At 40.0% G+C, this 20802-nt stretch overlaps 1 protein-coding gene, 1 long non-coding RNA gene and 1 pseudogene across 17 annotated transcripts in view; 2 read left to right on the plus strand and 1 right to left on the minus strand.

Annotated features, from left to right (window-relative positions):
- Nucleotides 1-20802, minus strand: part of CPEB3 (cytoplasmic polyadenylation element binding protein 3) — a 242984-nt gene that overhangs the window by 67474 nt on the left and 154708 nt on the right. The window lies entirely within an intron of this gene.
- The window catches only part of LOC144331184 (uncharacterized), a 57896-nt gene that overhangs the window by 4422 nt on the left and 32672 nt on the right, over nt 1-20802 (plus strand). The gene's annotated exons all lie outside the window — the stretch shown is intronic.
- Nucleotides 371-1027, plus strand: LOC698260 (succinate dehydrogenase cytochrome b560 subunit, mitochondrial pseudogene; annotated as a pseudogene).

Below are 20802 nucleotides of genomic sequence, written 5' to 3' on the forward strand. Positions count from 1 at the left end.
GCAATGGCGCGATCTCGGCTCACTGCAACCTCTGCCTCCTGGGTTCAGGTGACTCTCCTGCCTCAGCCTCCCAAGTAGCTGGGGTTATAGGCGTGCACCACCACGCCCGGCTAATTTTTGCATTTTTAGTAGCGATGGGGTTTCACCATGTTGGTCAGGCTGGTGTCGAACTCCTGACTTAAGGTGATCCACTAGCCCCGGCCTCCCAAAGTGCTGAGATTACAGGTGTGAGCCACTGTGCCCGGTCTGACACTGTTTTAATAGCAGTAAGTGGTCACCCTGTGCTTTAGTCCTATAATTTAAGGCCTATGTACATATAATTGCTCCAAAGCCCATAAAAACTATATTAAAGGATATTCTATAAAACAATGGGCATGGACTCTTCCAATGATATAAAAGACAAAAAACCTAGGAAACTGTCTAAATTAAAGGAGATTAAAGAGATATAACAACTAAATGTGGAACCCAAGATGGCTGTACTCTTGCTGAGACATGTTGGTCGACATTGCCTCCGAGCCCACTTTAGCCTTCAGTTCTGTATCAGAAATGCTGTTCCTTTGGGAACCACGGCCAAAGAAGAGATGGAGCGGTTCTGGAATAAGAACACAGGTTTAAACTGTCCCGTATCTCCCCGCGTCACTATCTATAGTTGGTCTCTTCCCATGGCGATGGCCATCTGCCACCATAGCACTGGTACTACTTTGAGTGCAGGAGCCTCTCTTTTTGGCATGTCAGCCCTGTTACTCCCTGGGAACTTTGAGTTTTATTTGGAGCTCGTGAAGTCCCTGTGTCTGGGGCCAGCACTGATCCACACAGCTAAGTTTGCACTCTTCCCTCTCATGTATCATACCTGGAATGGGGTCTGAAACTTGATGTGGGACCTAGGAAAAGGCCTGAAGATTCCCCAGCTATACCAGTCTGGAGTGGTTGTCCTGGTTCTTACTGTATTGTCCTCTGTAGGGCTGGCACCCATATGAAGAATGGAGGTTCCCAGCATCATCTTCTTATGCATTATTACATTCACCCATCTTTCTGTTTGTCACTCTTATCTCCAGCCTGGGAAAAGTTCTCCTTATTTGTTTAGATCCTTTGCGCTTTCAGATCCCCTTGGAGCAGTAGAGTACCTTGTAGGCCACAATAGTGGAAAAGGGTCTAGTTTTCTCCTTGTTTCTAAAGATGGGGTGGCTGCAAAAACTTTTTTGCCCACAGCTTGCCTACTCCTGGGACTAGAAGCAGTTATTCTCTTTCCATATTGGACTTTGATTTGTGCTGCGGGTCAGCTTTTGGCTCCTTCTTCCTGAAACAGTGGAAACAATACCAGCTCTGTGGCTTCTGCCCTGGGGACTGGGGATGAGGCTTTGGGTCCCACTGCCTGTGGGCTGCTGGCTTAAAGGACGGTTCTGTTCATTGGTGAGAGCCCAGGCCATTAACACCTATGCAGTGTTATTGAAAGAAGAGAGATGAGGGTGGAGGGGAATTAGTCTATCCCAGCTAGAGGGAGATAAAGAGGGCTAGTTAGTTCTTGGAGCAGCTGCTTTGAGGAGGAAATATATATATAGCTTCTGACACAAGAGGAAGATCCAGAAAATTACAAAAAATCCAGCTAATTTTTTGTATTTTTCGTAGAGACGGGGTTTCACCGTGTTAGCCAGGATGGTCTTGATCTCCTGACCTAGTGATCCGCCCACCTCGGCCTCCCAAAGCGCTGGGATTACAGGCATGAGCTGCTGTGCCCGGCTTAGCAATTTGTTTTTTTTTTTAAATCCAAGATCCACTCGAAGAGATACAACAACTTGCATTTAGTTTTTTTTTTTTTAAATGAGTATTTTAATTTAGTTTCAGAAAAAAATGGTACATGACTTGGATGAAAAAGCATAAAATTAAGAGGGTTTTCTGGATATGCAAGAAAAAGAAATAACCTTTAGTATGTTCAATGATTAGTATGTTTCACCATGTTGGCCAGACTGGTCTCAAACTCCTGACCTCAGGTGATCCACCTGCCTCAGCCTCCCAAAGTGCTGGGATTACAGGCGTGAGCCACTGTGCCCGGCCTACAACTTACTCTTCTTTTTTTTTTTAAGATGGAGTCTCGCGCGCTATCACCCAGGCTGGAGCGCAGTGGCACAATCTCGGCTCACCGCAACCTCCACCTCCAGGGTTCAAGCGATTCTCCTGCCTCAGCCTCCCCAGTAGCTGGGACTACAGGTGCGTGCCACCACACCCAGCTAATTTTTTGTATTTTTAGTAGAGACGAGGTTTCACCACATTGGCCAGGATGTTCTTAATCTCTTGACCTCGTGATCCACCCGCCTTGGCCTCCCAAAGTGCTGGAATTACAGGCGTGAGCCACCACGTCCGGCCTACAACCTACTCTTAAATGGCTTTTGGGAATGGCTCAGTTCAAACAAGCACCTGACCAAGGAAACTGAGACCAGACTGGGGTGTGGGAGAGAACTGGTCAAACTAGTTGGGTAATTTTATTATTATTGAGCATTACATTTAAATCACAGGCAAGAATGCTAAGATTACTTAACACCTAATAAGCCTAAGTATTATATTGGTGCTTACATGCACTGCCTCACAATCTTTTATATATATAGAGAGAGAGGGAGGGAGAGAGAGAGAGAAAGAGAAAGAGAGCGCGAGCGAACATGCATGCACAAATGTGGCAAAATGCTAACAATTGGTGAATCTAGAAGAAAGCTACATAGGTGTTCACTGTAATATTTTAGAGCTTTTTCTTGTAGGTTTGACGTTTTTCAAAATAAAAATTTGTGGAAAAAAAAGTACAAGGTCTCCCATTCTAAAAAGAGGTGTATAGTTTTTTTTTTTTTTTTTTAAAGAATCAACAGTTCTTAAAATCAACTAATACTATTAATGATGTATTTGTTTCAAGTACCAACTACAAATGGAAAAAAAAAAAATCAGCTTGTGTTGCTGTGCCCAGAACCACTGTAGCATTCATAAAATGGCAGACCAAGGAATGGCTGGTTTCAGATTGAGACCAACCCTAGAAGGAAAGGTCCATGACCTGGACAGAGAGGCAACTCTCTCCTCTCACAAAATCAGGCTTCCTATTACCAGTGACCTTCCTAGAGAAACCTAGAGGGCACTGCTCTAGCCAGAGCTGCCTGAGTTCAGACTTTTTTTGGCACAGGCAGTCTGTCCTGAACATTCTCTCTGACCCTGGCTTTCAGGTCAGAGGACTTACCTGGTTTGCCTCAGGAGACTTTTTTTGGATTCAATTCAAGGGTACCAAAAACATTTAGGAGGTGCCAGGTTTGATGCTAAGTACTGAGGTTGCAAAGATGAACAAGCCAAAGAAGAACCCTCACCCAGAAAAAGTCAGACTGTAAATAACTAATAAGCAACATTAAAAGTGTTATGTTGGAGGTATGTCCTACAGGACACTGGGGAGGAAAAAAGGGAGCAGATTTGTCCAAATATCAGGGAACATCAAAGAGCAAAGGCCATATCTGAGCCGGCAACCGATTACTTTTCCAGAAAGTAAGGGCATTCCAAGTTCAGGAAGGTGCACAGGCCAAGGCATGGAAAGGCCAAAGGGTCGGCTCACTTGGAGAACAGTGAGCAGAGTTCATTATAGGATTGAGAGTGGTGGGTGGGAAGAGTTGAAGCAGCTCATCAATCCCTGCCTGCAGCGGAGAGCATTCACTGTAGGTCTCTGAACTGGATCTCTTATTCATTTTCCTCTCGAATGAGGATACCTGATCTCCAAGATTTACTCAACACTTATGTAATCTATGCACTGCAGGGGAATACTATCAGGAGCAAATTCTTGTTCTTAAGGAGTTGATACACTAGCACTAGAAGATAGTATAGCATAAATACACAGAGAACTCTAACTTAGGAACAATGCATTAAGGATCCTAAGAAGTATTTTTGTAAACATATTTTTAAAAGTTGGACTTCACAGAAAGAAGATCACTTTCAGAGAAGACATGAATAGAGAAATCAGGAAAGGTTTTCTGTAGGTGGTGGCACAGGGGCCAGACCTTAATGGTATGACAGGTGAAAACACTGAAAACACGGAGGAGACATTCCAAGGCAAACAACTAACCCAAGTTAAGATGTAGAGGTAGCTCTGCAGATAGATACTGCCTAAGTGCAAGAATTCCTAAACATTCCCCTTAAGATTCAAAACTAAACATATTTCTTTAACAATATTTACTGTGTGGGGCTGAGGCTTGATTCTAGCCTGTTTTGTGTTTTCTGTGACACTAGTAACTTTCTTTGTGGGTGTGTTGTTTGGCGGCAGGGGTGGGAATAGTTGGGAATGGACAAGAAAATAAGCTGGCAGAGTAGAACCACCTCAGAGTTCAAAATTGGTAATCTACTTCGTGTGTTCTTAGTAAAGTCTTGCAGTCCAGGGCAGTGACCTGGGGCATTTGGACTTAAAATCTGCTGTTTACATAATCACACATTCCCTATATAAAGAGGTCCTTGTGAAGTCTGCCAATCTGTCAGTTCTAGTCACAGTCAGTTCAAACAAGCACCTGACCAAGGAAACTGAGACCAGACTGGGGTGTGGGAGAGAACTGGTCAAACTAGTTGGGTAATTTTATTATTATTGAGCATTACATTTAAACCACAGGCAAGAATCCTAAGATTATTTAACACCTAATAAGCCTAAGTATTGTATTGGTGCTTACACGCACTGCCTCACATAATCCTCTTAACATCCCAAAGAGTAGTAGTAACTCAGATAAGTAAACTGAGGCTTAAAGGTTAAATTACTTGCTCAATGTCATATAGCTAGTAAATGCTGGTGCCCATGTCTGAGTCCACAAACCTAGCTTATGCCCCACTGCCTGTTACGATCCCTCAGTCAGCAAACAACCAGGGAACTCTGTTTCAATCCAGGTGATGCTCTCCTATAGACAGATGAAGCTTTAGTCTGGCCTTGTGCATATACTGCCTGAGCTTTGATAGTCTCATTTCTTCTCCTCCCTGGACTTTAACATTCCTCTGATCAGTTCTTAATGCTGTTTCAAATTAGTTTTTTCTGTGCCACTCTTCTCAAGACTAAAATGGGGCCATTCTCTTTTTTGAAAGACAACCCAGGTCTTTGGTCTCAGTTTTCAAAAAATTTCACCAGACCCTCCCAGCTGGCTTCCCATTCCTAACTCTTCAATTAACATATCCTCTCTTGGTCTCACCTGCTCATAGCCTTAGCCCTATCTAACTACTGTCAGCAAGTCCCAAAACAAGCCATACCCTCTTCTAAAACATCCTCTCTGCCTCAGTCTGCCAAATTTCCATCTTCCATTTCAGTTCCTAAAGTCTATTTTTTCCTCAAAAAAAGTTCTCATCAGGAGGAGTTATGACTTCTCTGAACTAAAAAAGCATTTCCCCCACCCCATCACCTCTGCCTGCTCATAGCACAGTGTGTACTTATGTGATCTTGAACAAGATGTTTATGTTATTTATGTGGCTGCTGAAGCTTTGTCCTGTGGCCTATATATTCCTAATGACTTCTTTCTGTACAGTCCCTCAAACTATAAATGCTTTGAAAGCAAAGACTAACTTTATAGTTCATCTTCAATACAATGCAGAAGAGACAAGTGTTTATAAAAGTGTAAACTGAGAGTGTGCTAAGCTTTTAAAAGCAAAGATAGATGAACTCCATCTGTCAAAACAGAACAAAACAAAACACAAAGCCCACCCTTGCTATCACACAATGCAGTTTCCATGTTTTTACAAAAAAATCCTTCCTGGGTATGAAAACCACAATCAAGTAAAATATTAAAATATAAGATTCATAAATCACCAAACAGTGTGAGCACTATAAGCCAGGACCTGATTTTTTTTTTTTTTAAAGGAAGACAGAATGTTACTCAAAAGATGACAAACTGCAAAAGGTTAAATACAGGCTAAAACCCTTGGCTTCCCAACTTGATCAGTTTACATAACTCAGAAGGTGGAAAAACTTGGAATCTGGCCTAAAACAACACTGACTTATTTCCATTCAAGTTATGCTACAAGGGAAAAAATGTGAAGTTTGAAAACTTTCCTTTCCAAAGCGAGATTTAGACAAGTTGAAGGAAGAAGAAATAAATGCTACACTGCAGCCCACTGCAGCTCCACAATGGCCTGTTTTTGCCCGCTCAAAGTAGATTCCTCTTCCTTGTTCCTCAAGCAGTATCTCCTTAGCTACCTGGCTTGTGTTCAATCCGAATAGTATGTGGCCTGGCTTGTGCCAGGTTCACAAACCATGCTGGTACTGCATAAACTTCCACAACTACACGACCTTAGTCAAGAGGATCAAGAGGTCAAGAGGACCAAGAGGGCAAGCTAGCCAAGCAGTGCAGAGGATGTACAGAATCACCAGTAGAAATAGCCATTCAGGAATACAAACTTTTCTAAAAGTGAGTGGGAATCATTAGTGCACAAGGGTTTGGTCACTCTTGTATAAAGCTGTGTGCCTATTATTTCTGTTCACCTGGACCCTGTGCCCCTAGACTGCTGAAGCTAACACTGTAAGCTGCCCGGTAAGCTGAGAATGACAGCCTCCTCCATTCCACTGCCAGCATCATTGGCTTCTGAAAACAGTTTCAGAGCCAGATGGCCAAACTCCTGTACAATATCTGTAGCTGGCTGCCATCATTGCCTTTGCCCAAGAGGCCTCAACAATGGTAGCATAGCTGTGCTCATTGAACAGCAGAAGCCAGCTCCTTTCCCTGGGCTCATATTCTCTGTCCCACTATGAAAGGTGAGGCTATTGCAGTATCAGGATCAGCTCTTAGTGCAGAACAAGGGGTAGAAGGCTCAGGGTGGATAAATATTTTTTGGTAGCTCCAGTGACAGCAACTTTGGAGATGTGATATTCTCCCAGTGGGCAATGAGGGAGGTTATGCTATCTATCTTCAAGCTTGTCATGTCCATCTTATCCCCTAGTGGCCACATTCACAGCTGCATGCTAAAGGAAACAGAATTCTCTTTTTCTTTTTTTTTAAGACAGGGTCTCACTCGGTTGCCCAGGCTGGAGTGTAGTGTGGCACAATCTTGGCTTACTGCAGCCTCTTTACCTCCCCAGGCACAGGTGATCCTCCCACCTCAGCTCCCAAGTAGCTGGGACTACAGGCATATGTCATCATGCCCAGCTAATTTTTTGCATTTTTTGTAGAGATGGCATTTCACCATGTTTCCCAGACTGGTCTTGAACTCCTGGGCTCAAGTGATCTACCTGCCTCGGCCTCCAAAAGTACTTGGATTACAGTCATAAGCCACTACACCTGGCCCTATAACTTCTTTTACTAAGTAGTCAAGGATTCTAGGGCCCTATCATTAGGATGACCTATGTCACAGCTAGGTGTTAAAAGATGAACTGGGTCAATCAAATTCCCTCTCTCTGGAATTTAACTAGAAATATGAAAACTATACAAACTGAGTCATGACAATGGTGGGAGATTACAATGGATAATTAGTAACTTCCACTGTTCAAATCCCTGCAGTTTGTCACACCCTAGTACAGCCTCCATGATACCTGGTTATATTATAGCTCCTGTCCTTGGACTCCCCTTGTCACTCATAACCACACCTCTGATTTGAGGTAGCACAAAAGAACTTATCCTTACAGTCAAATAACTCATCTACCAAGCAGTTCACCCATGTCCAGAAATAGTGTGGTATTATCCAGGAGGCAGAATTCCATGGTTAAGTTATGGCTAAAGGGCAGCTCAAACCTACAGCCCCAGTGTAAACCACCTCTTTGGAAATACTCCAGCTATGTGAGTATGACAAACAGAACACGAAGGCTCAGGAAAAAGCCAAGGACCACTTTCGTTTTCAAATGTTAAAATGTACCTTGGGTCATATAGCTTAAGATGCTAATTTTAATATAAAATCCAGCCTTGTAAATAACAGCATTATCTATCAGATTATATAGCTTAAACCTGTCCTCCTTTTCCACAAATCATAAACAGCGGCAAAACAAATAAAAATAACTTTATTATCCACCGGGTAAAATAGTATAAACTATTGGTCTGTCAGGTTCAAGTATGTCTAATAAAAGCTGCGTGTTCTTATGAAAAGATGCTTCACCTCTTTCAGTCTCAGTTTAAAATAAAGGTTGCACTAGAATGAGACAATCTTTGAGGAACTTTCCAGCTCTAAAATGTGCTGGGTTCTACTTTCTGATCAAGTAATGAACTCATCATTTGCCAGGATACAATTCATTCATTTAATAGATACCTGAAGGTCACTGAGCCAAGTACGCAAACTACTTGGTACAGAGCAGTGAACAAAATATAAAAAAATTCCCTGTGCTCATAAAACTTACATTGCAGTCTGGTAAAAAGTCAGAAAAACACATCTGATCTTTTCAGGTCATAATCAGCATTTTAAAGAAAAATAAAATTAAGGTTAAAAAGAAATAAATTGGCCAGGCATGGTGACTCACATCTGTAGTCCTAGCATTTTGGGAGGCCAAGGCAGGAGGACTGCTTGAAGCCAGGAGTTCAAGCCCAGCCTGGACCCCATCTCTACTAACTAAATAAATAAGTAGACAGAAAGAAAATGCGAGTAAGAGGAATACAGAAAAAGAGGATACAGGGGCTAGACATTTGGGCAGTGTCTAAGTGAGAAAGTGCTCCATTTAGAAATGTGGGGGAAGGCCGGGTGCAGTGGCTCACGCCTGTAAATCTAGCAATTTGGGAGGCCGAGGCAGGTGAATCATCTGAGGTCAAGAGTTCGAGACCAGCCTGGGCAATATGGTGAGACCCATCGCCACTAAAAAATACTAAAAATTAGCCAGATGTGGTAGCACACATGTATAATCCCAGCTACTTGGGAGGCTGAGGCATGAGAATAGCTTGAGCCTAGAAGGTGGAGGTTGCAGTGAGCCAAGACTGTGCCATTGCACTCCAGCCTGGGCAGCAAAGCGAGACTGTCTCAAAACAAACAAAGAAATGTGGAGAAAGAGGGTTTCAGATAAAAGGAAGTACTAAGGCCCTCAGAGGCCTCAGTTGTCTTGTTCAAAGAATAGCAAAGTAGTCAGTGTGGCCATAGTGGGTAAGGGAGAGAATGATAGGAGATAATGTTAGAAAATACCCAAAATTCAACAGATGAGACCTAAGAGAAAAAGATTTAAAACACTTCAAGTACAAGACTCATACTAATGCGGCCCCTGGCTTCTTCAAGGGTGCACTATACGCCAAACACAGAAGCAAAAAGGTAAGTTCACAACCACAGCACACTATTTATCTGACTTGAAACTAAGCACAACATTTGATACAGATGTCCAAACTGGCAAAAACTGCATAAAGAAAATTGCTTTGGGAAGCCAAATAATAGCAAATCTGGAGTCATTAATATTTTCATTTATTTTAACTGTGGTTAAGTAACCTTCAAAAAATTTATCCTACAGAAAATAATCTGAAAGAGAAGGCCATGTACAAAAATATATCAACAGAAGCATCATTTCTAATAGCCCTTCAGAAGCATCCAATCTTTTGGCTTCCCCGGGCCACACTTGAAGAATAATTGTCTTGGGCCACACATACAATATAGTAACACTAATGATAGCTGATGAGCTTAAAAAAAAAATCACACACAAAAAAATCATGATGCTTTAAGAAAATATACAAATTTTTCCTGAGCTGCATGTGGCCTGCAGGCAACAGATTGGATAAGCTCGGCCTAGATGACCAAAAAGCAAGTCAGTTATGGTACAAACTCCTTGAAAGGTGGCCTCTTTAAAAATATGAAAATTGGGAACTAATTAAACTAAAGAGCTTCTGCATAGCAAAAGAAACTATCAAAAGAGTGAACAGACAACCTACAGAATGGGAGAAAATTTTTGCAAACTATGCATTTGACAAAGGTCTAATATCCAGCATCTATAAGGAACTTAAACAAATTTACAGGAAAAAAAAAATAGTTCCATTAAAAAGTTGGCAAAGGACATGAACAGACACTTTTCATAAGAAGACACACATACAGCCAACAAACATATGAAAAAAAGCTCAATATCACTGATCATTAGAGAAATACAAATCAAAACCACAATAAGATACCATCTCACTAGTCAGAATGGCTATTATTAAAAAGTCAAAAAATAACAGGAGCTGCTGAGGTTGCACAGAAAAAGGAATGTTTATACACTGCTGGTGGGAGTGTAAATTAGTTCAGCCATTGTGGAAAACAGTGTGGCAATTCCTCAAAGACCTAAAAACAACTACCATTTGACCTAGCAAACCCATTACTGGGTATAAACTCAAAGGAACATAAATAGTTCTATTATAAAGATACATGCACATGTATGTTCACTGCAGCACCATTCACAATAGCAAAGACATGGAATCAACCTAAATGTCTATCAATGGTAGACTGGATAAAGAAAACATGGTACATATATACCATGGAATAGTATGCAATTATTAAAAAGAACAAGATCATGTCCTTTACAGGAACATGGATGGAGCTGGAGGCTATTATCCTTAGCAAAGGAGTGAACAGAAAACCAAATACCACATGTTCTCACTTATACATGGGAGCTAAATGATGAGAACACATGGACACATAGAGGGGAACAACAGACACTGGCACATATCGGAGGGGGAAGGGTGGGAGGAGGGAGAGGATCAGGAAAAATAACTAATGGGCACTAGGCTTAATACCTGGGTGACCAAATAATCTATATAACAAACTCCTATGACCTACATAACAAAAGGACTGGAAGGAGATAGAAAGCTGATGATGGTTAGTTCTGCTGGGATGGTTCTGCTGTTCTGTTGGGATTATTCTTATTGTTTATAAAATAACATGTTCAAAGAGAACCAGATTGCTTTGTTCTGGTTCTACTACTTCATTATAATACTAAGGTCTAGAATTAGAATAACAATAGAAAATATTGGGATCATGTAACTGACAAGAGGGCCTTCATATCTACTCTCTCTGGGAGACTAGATCAATTCAGGAGAAAAAAAATCCTTCTTTAAGGCTCTTTCTTCCATTTTTCTTCTACCTCACAACATCCCTGTTGGGCATGGTAGCTCACGCCTGTAATCCCAACAATTTGGGAGGCTGAACTGAGAGGATCACTTGAGCCCAGGAGTTTGAGAACAGCCCAGGCAACAGAGCAAGACCCTGTCTCCACAAAAAAATAAAAATAAAAAATAAGCCAGGCATGGTAGTGAGTGCAGCTACTCAGGAGGCTAAGGCAGGAGGATTGCTTGAGCTCAGGAAGTCAAGGCTGCAGTGAGCCATGACTGTACTACTGCACTCTAGCCTGGGTGACAGAGTGTGGCCCTGTCTCCAAACAAACAAGCAAAAAACAAATTACAGCCACACTTCCTTCATTTCTCCAAAGGCCCAAAAGCCTTTTTTCATACTTAGTTCTCCCTGTATGATAGTCCTCTGTTTGGAATTTGCTTCCCTACATGTTCTAGCTAACTCCTCAATTTTCAGGTCTGCTTAAATGCCATTTTCTCAAACAAGCTCTCTCCACACTCCCAATCTGAACTGATGCCCCCTTTTTAGAGTCTCTACTGCACTCTATTTTTCCTTCAGAGAACTTACCAGTTTGTAATCATGTTTACTTTTGTGACTATCTGATTAATTTCTTATCTCCCCCATAGGACTATAAGTTTGTGAGGTCCAGGACCAAATCATGAAAACAAACAATGTGACTTTTATGCCTGCCTTTGCCTTCCATGGTCTCAGTGGTGCTCTGAAGGGCAACAAGCATTTCCTTACTCGTGGTCCACAGACAAACTGATCCATAAGGCTCTGTATATCCTCAATGGGTCATTAAATGTCTTAATGGCCCTTGTGCTGAAAGAGCTGAAGTCTGCATGGCTTCCCACTCCGCTAATTCAAAAACATGCAATGAGACAGTCCATGTATCTGGTCACCTGGCCATTCTTTCCCTTTGTGGCTTTTTTTTTTTTTTTTTTTTTTTTTGCCACCAACTGAGGTCTATCTATGTGAATATTAAACTCTCAACAATCCATTGAAAACAGTCATGTTTTTACAAACCCTACTTCAAATCTGCACCAAGGTAAACTTGCCAGATGAACAGATGATTCTATTTCATTACATATATACTATCTGAGAGAAAGGCTAAAGGGCTCAATAGTGGATGGTTCATGTTTTCCTTTCTAGTTACACATAAGCCTAATACAGCCAAACAAACTTTACCTAATGGCCAATGTGAGGTGACCTAAGAAAAATTATTATCAGCAAGAAGGGGCATTATTAAGAAGGCACCAAATAGTTTGAGGTGAACAATGTAGATATTCCTAACATTGGAATAACATCAAATTTCTTTAGGCTCTCCCCAAATAGGTCATCAACCTTCAGACTTTAGCTGAGAGCAAGACACAACAGGAGCCAATAGTCTAATAATTATTTATCTTCCCTGACCCCAATCACCAAGAAGACAATCTGCTCTCTGAGGATGCAAGCCTGAAGACCAGAATTAGGAGATCAGATTCTCTTCTTGGCATAGCTCTCACTGGTCCATCTCAACACCTAACCTCAGCTATAAAAATTAGTGCACCAGCACTAATATACTGCAATGTACTACAGTTCTATATTTAATGCTGCTATTTTGGAGTGTACCAAGAGCTATCTGTGGAGGCTATAGAGGTGCTAAACTCCATACTGCTCTGAAAAACCCTAACGTGCTTTCCAATTCTCAGTTAACAATTTAAGTAGGATGTTATAAAACACGGCATATACACAAAGAAGGCAGAAAAGAAGAATGCTGATCCAGAAACTATTAGACATAACCTATAACTTAGAAAATAAAAATATTTAGCTTGGAAAGAGAAACTGATAGTCCTTTAAGTACCTAGAGTTAGATGTGACAATGATGACTTATTCTGTCTTACTTCATAAGACATCATTGACCAAGGAGTATAGATTTCAGGGAAGCATTTGATACAATAGAGGGAAACATTTACTAACTAACTAGGTCTACAAATATAAAGACTTCTTCTGAAATAAACTGCGTCCCTTTGTCACTGGATGTCTCAAAGCAAAATGAGCAATTCTGTGGGCTATTTTGGAGGAGTCAACATACGTTTTCTGTAAAGAGATGTGTGTGCCACACATAATTCCTTAAAGATGTAAAAAAAATCCTTAAGCTCACAGGCCATACAAAAACAAGTAGTTTGTTGACCTTTGTTCTAGAGAAGCACTGTTTAACAGAAATGTAATATAACTCACATATGTAATTAAAAATTTTCCAGTATATATATTTTAAAAGGTAAAAAGAAACTGGTGAAGTTAATTTTAATATCTTTTTAATCCAGTATCTCCACAAAGTTATTTTAACATGCAAACAAAATTATTAATGAGGTTCTCTACATTTTAAAAAAACTAAGCCTTTGAAATGCAGTGTATATTTTACACGTAAAACCATATCTCAAGTCAAACTAGTCACATTTCAAGTGCTCATTAGCTACATACTGTATCAAGTAGTTCTAGAAAAACTGTGCATTTCTTGAGAAACAGAAGAGATGACCTTCCAATCAATATTCAATTCTAACAACTCAAATCAATGAGGAAAAAATTGGACCAGCCTATAAACAAAATTGGGGCATCTCTCAAGCTACCTGAAAAAATAAAGCTGGATCCTTTCTCGTGCCTTACTCCAATATAAATTCCAGACCAAAACAAGATATCAATGTAAAAAGTAAAGTAATACAAGCAACAACAAAAAGAAAACAACATGTGGCCGGGCGTGGTGGCTCACGCCTGTAATCTCAACACTTTGGGAGGCTGAGACCGGTGGATCACGAGGTCAGGAGATCAAGACCATCCTGGCTAACACGGTGAAACCCCGTCTTTACTGAAAATACAAAAAATTAGCCGGGTGTGTTGGTAGGCACCTGTAGTCCCAGCTACGTGGGAGGCTGAGGCAGGAGAATGGCGTGAACCCGGGAGGTGGAGCTTGCACTGAGCCAAGATCATGCCACTGCACTCCAGCCTAGGCGACAGAGCGAGACTCTGTCTCAAAAAAAAAAAAAAAAAAAAAGAAAGCAAACAACATGTGTAGTATTTTCTTATTGTTTTGCAGTGGGAAAAATCTTTTAAGGCATGTCATAAATATTCAGAAACCATAAAGAAGACATTAATAAATTTACTTATATAAAAATTTATAATGTTAGTACTACCAAAAAACATTAAAGAGGGTCAAAAAGTAAATGACAAATCGGGGGAAATATTTTAAACACAGACCAAAGTGTGATACGGTTTAGGTCTGTGTCCCTGCCCAAAGCTCATGCTGAACTGTAATCCCAAGTGTTGGAAGAGAGGCCTTGTGGGTGGTGATTGGATCATGGAGGCAGATTTCCCCCTTGTTGTTCTCGTAATAGTGAGTGAATTATCACAAGATCTGTCTGTTTATGAAAGTGTGTAGCACCCCCCCACTTTGCTCTCTCTTACTCCTGCTCCAGCCATGTAAAACATTTCTCCTTCCTCTTTGCCTTCTGCCATGACTGTAAGTTTCCTAAGCCCCCACCCCAGTCATGCTTCCTGTACAGACTGTGGAACTGTGAGCCAACTAAACCTCTTTTCTTTATAAATTACCCATTCTCAGGTAGTTCTTTATAGCAATGCAAGAATGAACTAATACAAAGTGTTTTTTAAAACTCTTTTTTTGACCAGGCGCAGTGACTCACGCCTGTAATCCCAACACTTTGGGAGGCCGATGTGGGCAGATCACAAGGTCATGAGTTCAAGACCAGCCTGGCCAATATGGTGAAACCTGATTTCTACTAAAAATACAAAAATTAGCCAGGCATGGTGGCATGCACCTGTAGACCCAGTTACTTGGGAGGCTGAGGCAGAAGAATAGCTTGAACCTGGGAGGCGGAGGTTGCAGTGAGCCGAGATCATGACACTGCACTCCAGCCTGGGTGACAGAGTGAGAATGCATCTCAAAAAAAAAAACAAAACAAAACAAAAAAAAAAAACCTCTTTTTTTTTTTTTGAGACAGAGTTTCACTCTGCCATCCAGGCTGGAGTGCAGTGGCACGATCTCCACTCACTGCAACCTTTGCCTTCCGGGTTCATGCAATACTCCTGCCTCAGCCTCCCGAGTAGCTGGGATTACAGACATGTACCACCACGCCCAGCTAATTTTTGTATTTTTAGTAGAGACGGGGTTTCACCATGTTGGCCAGGCTGGTCTCGAACTCCTGACCTCAGGTGATCCACCTGCCTTGGCCTCCCAAAGTGCTGGGATTACAGACGTGAGCCATTGTGAATGGCCCTAAAACTCTTCATATAAAAAGGAACGTTTACATTGCAGTGACAAAAGACTTAGATCAAAACACTCAATTTCCTTTGAATATTTGCAAAGCCTTCTCAAGAAGGATGGGTACAAACCAGCCCAGACAGCAAAGATAATAACAAATACCTAACTCTTCAATGCCCAGACATCAATGAACATCCACAAGCATCAAGACCATTCAAGAAAACATGACCTCACCAAATAAACTAAATAAGGCACCTGGGACCAATCCCAGAGTGACAGATAGTGACCTTTCAGATAGAGAATTTAAAAAAACTATTTTCAGGAGCTGAATGAAATTCAAAATAACACAGAGAAAAATTGAGAATACTATCAAATACATTTAACAAAGGGATTAAAATGTTTTTTAAAAATCAAGCAGAAATTCTGGAGTTGAAAACTTCAATTAACAAATTGAAGAATGAGGCCGGCAGATGGCTCACACCTATAATCCCAGCACTTTGGGAGGCCAACGTGGGCAGATCACTTCAGGTCAGGAGTTCAAGACCAGCCTGGCCAACATGATGAAACCCCATCTCTACTAAAAATACAAAAATTAGCCGGGCATGGTGGCGCACACCTGTAATCCCAGCTACTCAGGAGGTTGAGGCAGGAGAATCGCTTGAACCTGGGAGGTAGAGGTTGCAGTGAGCTGAGATTGCACCACTGCACTCCAGCTGGGCGACAGAGTAAGGCACGAGAGAGGATCCAGCTTTACTTTTTTCCATCTCAAAAAAAAAAAAAAAAAAAAATTGAAGCATGCATCACAGTCTCTCAATAGCAGAACTGATCAAGCAAAAGAATTAGTGAAATTGAAGACAGGCCACTTGAAAATACACAATCAGAGGAGAAAAAAGAAAAAAGAATGAAAAGAACGAAGCACACCTATAAAAACTAGAAAACAGCTTTGAAAGGGCAGATCTAAGAGTTATTGGCCTTAAAAAAGAGGTAGAGAGAGAGGTTAGGGCAGAAAATTTACTCAAAGAGATAGTAACAGAACTTCCCAAACCAAGAGAAAGGTAACAATATCCAAGTACAAGAAGGTTATGGAACACCAAGCAGATTTAACCCGAATAAGACTACCCCAAGACATTTAATAATCAAATTTCCAAAGGTCAAGGATAAAGAAAGGGTCCTCAAAACAGCAAGTGAAAAGAAACGACATACAATGGAGTTCCAATATATCTGGCAACAGACTTTTCACTGGAAATCTTATAGGCCACAAGACAGTGGTATGATATATTTAAAGGGCTTAAGGAAAAAACTTTTATCTTAGAATAGTATATGCAATGAAAATATCCCTCAAACAAGAAGGAGAAATAAGGACTTGCGCAGACAAACAAAAGCTGAGAAATTTCAACACCTGATCTATCCTACAAGAAATTCTCAAGGAAGTTCTCCAATCTGAAAGAAAAGGACACTAATGAGCAATAAGAAATTATCCGAAGGTACAAAACTCACTGGTAAATACACAGAAAAATACAGACCATAACACTGTAATTGTGGTGTGTAAATGACTCGTATCTTGAGTAGGAAGACTACAAGATGAACTTATCAAAAATAATAACTATAACAACGTTTCCTGATATAGTACAATAAGATACAAACAATAAAAAGTTGAAAAGCTGGGGGGAATGCAGTTAAAGTACAGAGTTTTTTCTTTGCCTGTTAGTTTGCAATCAGTGTTTTCATCAGTTTAAAATAATGAGTTGTAAGGTGTTATTTACAAGCCTCATGGTAACCTCAAATCAAAAACAGATACACACAACAGATTCACATAAAATAAAAAGGAACCCAGAAAGGAGGTCAGGGAATCAGGAAAGAGGGTAAGGAGAAAGGAGGGAGGGAGAGAAGACAACAAAACTAGAAAACAAATAACAAAATAGCAGTAGTAAATTCTTATGAATAATAATATTGAATGGATTAAAAAAAAAAAAGTCCCATCTGCTGCCTAGAAGAAATACACTTTACTTATAAAGACACATATAGACTGAAAATAAAGGGATGGAAAAAGAAATTCCATGCCAATGAAAATGAAAAAAGAACAGTAGTTATATCAGATAAAATAGATTTCAAGACTAAAACCATAAAAGAAGACAAAGGAGGTCATTAATATAATAATAAAGAGGTCAATTCAGCAAGAGGACATAACAATGATATATATGCACCCAACACTGGAGCACCCAGATACATAAAGCATATATTATTAGAGCTAAAGAGAGATACAGACCACAATACAATAATAAGCTGGAGACTTCAACACCCCACTTTCATCATGGTACAGCTCTCCCAGACAGAAAATGAACAAAGTAATATTGGATTTAATCTCCAGTATGGACCAACTGGACCTAACAGATATTTACAGAACATTTCATCCAATGGCTCCAGAAGATGCATTCTTTTTGTCAGCATATGGAACACTCTCAAGGGTAGAACATATGTTAGGCCACAAAACAAATGTTTAAATTTTAAAAAAATGGAAATAACAGCAAGTATCTTCTCCGACCACAATGGAATAAAAATAGAAATCAGTAACAAGACGAACTACACAAACACACGAAAATTAAACAGTATACTCCTAAATGACCAGCGAGTCAATAAAGAAATTAAGAAGGAAGTTTAAAAATGTCTTAAAACAAATGAAAATGAAAAGGCAACAACCAAAACCTATGGGATACAGCAAAAGCAGTACACTAAGAGGAAAGCTTACAGCAGTAAAGGTCTGCATCAAAAAAAAAAAAAAAAGTAGAAAAACTGCAAATAAGCAACCTAGCAAGCATCTTAAAGAACTAGAAAAGCAAGCACAAACCAAACCCAAAATTAGTAGAAGAAATCAGAGATCAGAGCTGAAATAAATGAAACTGAAACAAGAAAATTATTAAAAATTCAATAAAATGAAAAATTGGTTTTTTGAAAAGATAAAATCAACAAATCTTTAGCTAGGCTAACTCAGAAAAAAACAAGAGAAGACTCAAATAAATAAAATTAGAGATTAAAAAGGAAATAACCGATACTTCAGAAATTCAAAGGATCATTAGAGACTACTATGAGCAACTATCTGCCAATAAATTAGAAAACCTAGAAGAAATGGATAAGTTTGCAGACACATACAACCTACCAAGATTGAACCACGAAGAAATCAAAAACTGAAATGGACCAATAACAATAAGATCAAAGCCATAATAAAGTCTCCCCGCAAAGAAAAGCTTGAGACCCGATGGCTTCACTGCTGAATTCCACCAAACATTTAAAGAACTAATACCAATCCCATTCAAACTATTCCAAAAAAAAAAATAGAGAAGGGAGTATTTACAAACTCATTCTACAAGGCCAGTATCACCCTGACATCAAAACCAAAGACATGGCTGGGTGCAGTGGCTCATACCTGTAAACTCAGCACTCTGGGAGGCTGAGATGGGCGGATTGCTTGGGGTCAGGAGTTCAAGACCAGCCTGACCAACATGATGAAACCCCATCTCCACTAAAAATACAAAAATTAACCAGGTGTGGTGACACATGCCTGTCATCCCAGCTACTTGGGAAGCTGAGGCATGAGAATCACTTGAACCTAGGAGGCAGAGCAGTGAGTTGAGATCATGACACTGCACAACAGCCTAGGTGACACAGTGAGACTCTGTCTCAAAACAAAACAAAACAAAAAAAACCCAAAGACACATCAATAAAAGAAAATTGCAAACCAATATCTCTGATGAACATAGATGCAAAAATCTTCAACCAAGTACTAGCAAACTAGCAAACTGAATTCAACAACACATTAAAAACACTGTTCATCATGATCATGTGGGATTCATCTCAGGAATGCAAGGATGGTTCAACATATGCAAATCAGTCAATGTAATACAACATATCAACAGAATGAAAGATAAAAACCATATTATTTCAATTGACACTGAAAAAGTATTTGATACAATTCAACATTCCTTCATAATAAAAACCCTAAAAAAACTGGGTATAGAAGGAACATATCTCAACACAATCACAGCTATATATGAAAGACCCACAGCTAGTATCATACTGAATGGGGAAAAAAATGAAAGCTTTTCCTTTAAGATCTGCAACAAGACAAGGATGCTCACTTTCACCACTGTTACTCAACATAGTACTGGAAGTCTTATCTAGAGCAATCAGACAAGAGAAAGATATAAAGAGCATCCAAATTGGAAAGGAAGAACTCAAATTATCCTTGTTTGCATATGATACGATCTTTTAGAAAAACCTAAAGAAGGCCGGGCGTGGTAGGTCACGCCTGTAATCCCAGCACTTTCGGAGGCCAAGGCAGCTGGATCATGAGGTCAGGAGTTCAAGACCAGCCTGGCCAAGATGATGAAACCCTGTCTCTACTAAAAATACAAAAATATTAGCTGGGCATGGTGGTGGGCACCTGTAATTCCAGTTACTCAGGAGACTGAGGCAGAGAATTGTTTGAACCCAGGAAGCGGAGGTTGTAGTGAGCCAGGATCGCCAATGCACTCTAGATTGGGCAACACAGTAAGACTCCGTCTCAAAAAAAAAAAAAAAGAAAAGAAAAGAAAGAAAAACCTAAAGATGACACCAAAAAACTCTTAGAACTAATCAACAAATTCAGTAAAGTTGCAGGTACAAAATCAACATATAAAAATCAGTAGCATTTCTATACGTCAATATTGAACAATCTGAAAAAGAAATTTAAACAATAATCATATTTACAATAGCCATACATAAAATTAAATATCTGGGAATTAATCAAAGAAGTGAAAGAGCTCTACAATGAAAACTATAAAACATTGATGCAAGAAATTGAAGAGGACACATCACACACAAAAAGGAAAGATATTCCATGCTCATGGATTGGAAAAAACCAATATTGTTAAAATATCCATACTACCCGAAGCAATCTACAGATTCAATGTAATGCCTATCAAAATACCAATGATATCCTTCACAAAAATAGAAAAAAAAAATCCTAAAATTCATATGGAATCATAAAAGACCCAGAACAGCCAAAGTTATCCTGAGCAAGAAGAACAAAACTGGAGGAATCATATTCCCTGACTTCAAATTATACTACAGAGCTATAGTAACAAAAGCAGCAAGATACAGGCATAAAAACAGGCACATAGACTAATGGAATAGAACAGAGAACCCAGAAATAAATCCATACATCTACAGTAAACTCACTTTTGACAAAGGTGCCAAGAACATGTGTTGGGCAGAGGACAATCTCTTCAACAAATATTGCTGGGAAAACTAGATATCCATAGGCAGAAGAATGAAACTAGACTCCTATCTCTTGCCATAAAAAAAAAAATTAAATCAAAATGAAATAAAAACTTCAAAATTTTTTTTTCTCTTCCGAGATGGCTGAATAGGAACAGCTCCGGTCTGCAGCTTCCAGCGCAATCGACACAGAAGATGAGTGATTTCTGAATTTCCAACTGAGGTACCAGGTTCATCTCATTGGGACTGGTTGGACAGTGGGTACAGCCCACGGAGGGCAAGCCGAAGCAGGGCGGGGCATCGCCTCACCCGGGAAGCGCAAG

Source organism: Macaca mulatta, chromosome 9, assembly GCF_049350105.2.
Source record: "Macaca mulatta isolate MMU2019108-1 chromosome 9, T2T-MMU8v2.0, whole genome shotgun sequence".
Classification (NCBI taxonomy): Eukaryota; Metazoa; Chordata; class Mammalia; order Primates; family Cercopithecidae; genus Macaca; species Macaca mulatta.